The sequence below is a fragment of the Sinocyclocheilus grahami genome, unplaced genomic scaffold (assembly GCF_001515645.1).
Source record: "Sinocyclocheilus grahami isolate Dianchi unplaced genomic scaffold, SAMN03320097.WGS_v1.1 scaffold1352.1, whole genome shotgun sequence".
NCBI lineage: Eukaryota > Metazoa > Chordata > Actinopteri > Cypriniformes > Cyprinidae > Sinocyclocheilus > Sinocyclocheilus grahami.
This window is the reverse complement of record NW_015506531.1, coordinates 192,765-196,122: the sequence shown is the minus strand read 5'-3', so window position 1 is coordinate 196,122 and position 3,358 is coordinate 192,765.

The following is a 3,358-nucleotide window of genomic DNA, read 5'->3' as shown; positions in this document are numbered from 1 at the left end:
AAACAGTGCTGTGGCTTTGTTTTGAATGATTTTTGTTGACGAAATAGAGCAAAAGCAGGCATGGTGCCTAACCTAAAAGTGTGCATCATCTTTTGAGGCAAATTCTTACATTTAATCAGTCAATTATAACAACAATACATTTAGGCTGTTATTTAACAAATGAAATCAGTATCAGCAAAATTTATCTTTGCAGAGGTTGCATATGAAGTGGCATTTAGGTGTAGGCTATTTACACATGTTAATGCGGCTTAGAGGGACATGGAATGCTTTAACCTGCAATTACAAATGCATAAGTAATGTTTTGATATTTTAAGCATGAAATGTTGAATACTGATATTTGAAATTATAAAAAAAAATGAAAAGATACATTAAATGTCAAATTAATACAATTAAAACCGCCAGTAGGTGGCAGCAAGTCACTGTTAATAAGTGAGTCATTGCGATTGAACCAACTCATTTAAACGGTCGATTCATTCAGGAATGAAACACCGTCATGTTGCTCAGAGACACAAAACAGTGCTGTGGCTTTGTTTTGAATGATTTTTGTTGACGAAATAGAGCAAAAGCAGGCATGGTGCCTAAAACATAAGTCTCTTAATATTAACTTATTAAACTTATTGCTTACTGAACTGTTGTATAAAATGAATATCACATTTGTAACCTTGCTGATTATTTTTTAAAACAGCACTCTTCGTTTGATATTAACTATATGAAATGATATAAATATATACATTTTCTGCCCCCTTATCTTGAATTATGTGATCATTCTTAATGCATATTAATAGACTGAATTATGCAGTGCAAGAATGCACTCTAAATACGTACGTGCACTAAGTTAGTGTACGTTAGTTACTTATGCGTGCACTCTGTAGGTGTGTTTTGTTTGGCGTTTGCAATATAGTCGATAATGTGATGTCTCACGAGTTCAGTATTTGCGCTAAACCTGCACAGATTTGGCTTGTATGAACTTCCCCAAGAAATTAAGTGAACATAGCTTACGAAAAGTAACCCGCAAATTTGGCTAGTGATTTGACATCTTTACCTGCCACAGCTGATTTTTACCCGCATTTGGCGGGTGTTAATTTCAAACCCTGGTCTGGGAGTATGGTTTTCCAGCATTTCTTTTTTTTTTTTTTGTAACACTGATAAAGACCCTTTAGATCAAACACCAGAGCTGAATTAAGACTGATTAATTTGAGAATGATTCATTGGCATTGCTAGTTCTGACATAAATACAGGGCATATGTCACAAAAATAAAAAAAAAATCAGTTGGAGTGCTCATGGTACAAAGCAGAGTAGATACACCTGCATGTGGCACTGTCTTGGTTCTACATCGTTTAGCGTAAATACATGTTCTTCCAGTTCTTGGAACACAATAGTATTACCAAAAAGTATACCCAAATATTTTAAGATACTAAGAGAAACTAAAAATGTATTAAAAGAGAGGTGAAAGGAAAAGAAATTAAGCTGAAGCAGGCAGGTCAGATAGACCATTATGACGCAATTGTTGCCAGATTTTGAGTGCATTTTTTAGTGTAAATGCCAATGCCTTTAAATGACATGTTGTGATGCCATTGTTGCAATTTTTACCATAAATAATTCTAGGTAAATGTGACAAGAGACATTGAGAAAACAATATATATCAAATATAACAGTGTATTAAATAATTAATAAAATTATTCTTCCATAAAGAAGTGGAGGTTAATGAAGGGTCACTTCTGTTACAGAAGAGGTCTGACACAACAGGTTAGTTATATACAAAACAGTTTTTGGTCACAGTGAGTACTGGTGTCGAGTCCGGAGGAAGTGAGGGTGAGGGAAAGGTCCGTGAGAGAGTGCAGAGGATATGGAGAGTGGAGTAATCCGAGTCGTTTGCTTGATTGAGGCTGGAAGGTATCCGGGGGAAGCACACACACCTCAGCGATCCGGGAACTAGGAGATACAGGAGACACTAGGAGGTAAGTAATGCAAGAAGTATTCAAAAGGTAATCAGTAGCAAAGTCATTGAGTCCTCTGTGTATATGAGACCGGACAGTGAGGGTGTCTGAGGTGTGTGCTTTTATGCAGGCTGGTAATGAGGTGCTTGATTGGTGACAGGTGCTCAGAACTCAGGTGAGAGGGATCGTTATGATTGGGTGGTGGTGGAGCCTGGCCGATCGGTTACAGTACCCCCCCCCCGCCATGGCCCGCCCCTGAGGGGGTCCATATCCTTCCCAGTCCACGAGGTATTCCAGCTGACCACCAAGGCGCCGGGACTGCAGAATTTCCTTCACCTTGTAGACCGAGCCTTCATCCAGGATCAAGGGAAGAGGCCAGGCTCCATCTGGCCAGGCTCTGTGGGGAGAGAGACAGGGTCATAGACAGGGTCATGGGGAGGTTGGAGTAGTGATACGTGGAGCGTGGGATGAATTCTGTATTGTGAGGGGAGTTGGAGTTAAGTGACCGGGTTTACTTGCTCCAGGATGGTGAAAGGGCCAACAAATCTGGGACTGAGCTTTTTACAGGGCAGGCACAGTCTGATGTCCCGAGTCGACAGCCATACCTTCTGCCCTGGTTCATAGGTGGGCGTTTCAGCTCTTCGAAGGTCCGCTGTCGTCTTCTGCCTGCGCACTGCCCGTTGGAGATAATGATGAGCAGCGTCCCAGAAACTGGTTTCGCTTTCCCAAAACCAGTAGTCCACTGCCGGAACATCAGAAGGCTCCCCGGACCAGGGGAACAGTGGCGGCTGGAACCCGAGCACGCACTGGAAGGGAGTGAGACCAGTAGTAGGCTGTCGCAGGGAATTCTGGGCATACTTGGCCCAGCCCAGGAACCCTGGTGGCCATGGCAGAAGGTTAGCAGGAATCGCCCCACCTCCTGAATCTTCCTCTCCGTCTGACCATTCGATTGGGGATGGTATCCGGACGAGAAGCTTACGGTCACACCTAGGAGGTTGAAGGCATTCCATATCTTGGAAATAAACTGGGGTCCCTGGTCGGAGATAATGTCATCGGGAAGTCCATAATATCGAAAGACGTGATTGAGTAGCAGCTCCGCAGTTTCTAGGGCCGTGGAGAGACCTCTGAGGGGCAGAAGGCGACATGACTTCGAGAAGCGGTCGATAATCACCAGGATACATGTTACCTTCAGAGGGGGGCAGGTCAGTGACAAAGTCTACTCCTAGGTGTGACAAGGGGCGATTTGGCACTGGAAGGTGAAGGAGTTTCCCAGATGGTAAATGGCACAATCTGAACATCCTTGCACGAACCTTCTCACGTCCCTTGCCATATTGGGCCACCAGAAGCAATCTCGTAGCAGCGAGAGGGTGTTGTTGGCCCCTGGATGGCCAGTGCCTCGGGAGGAGTGAGCAGAGTGAAT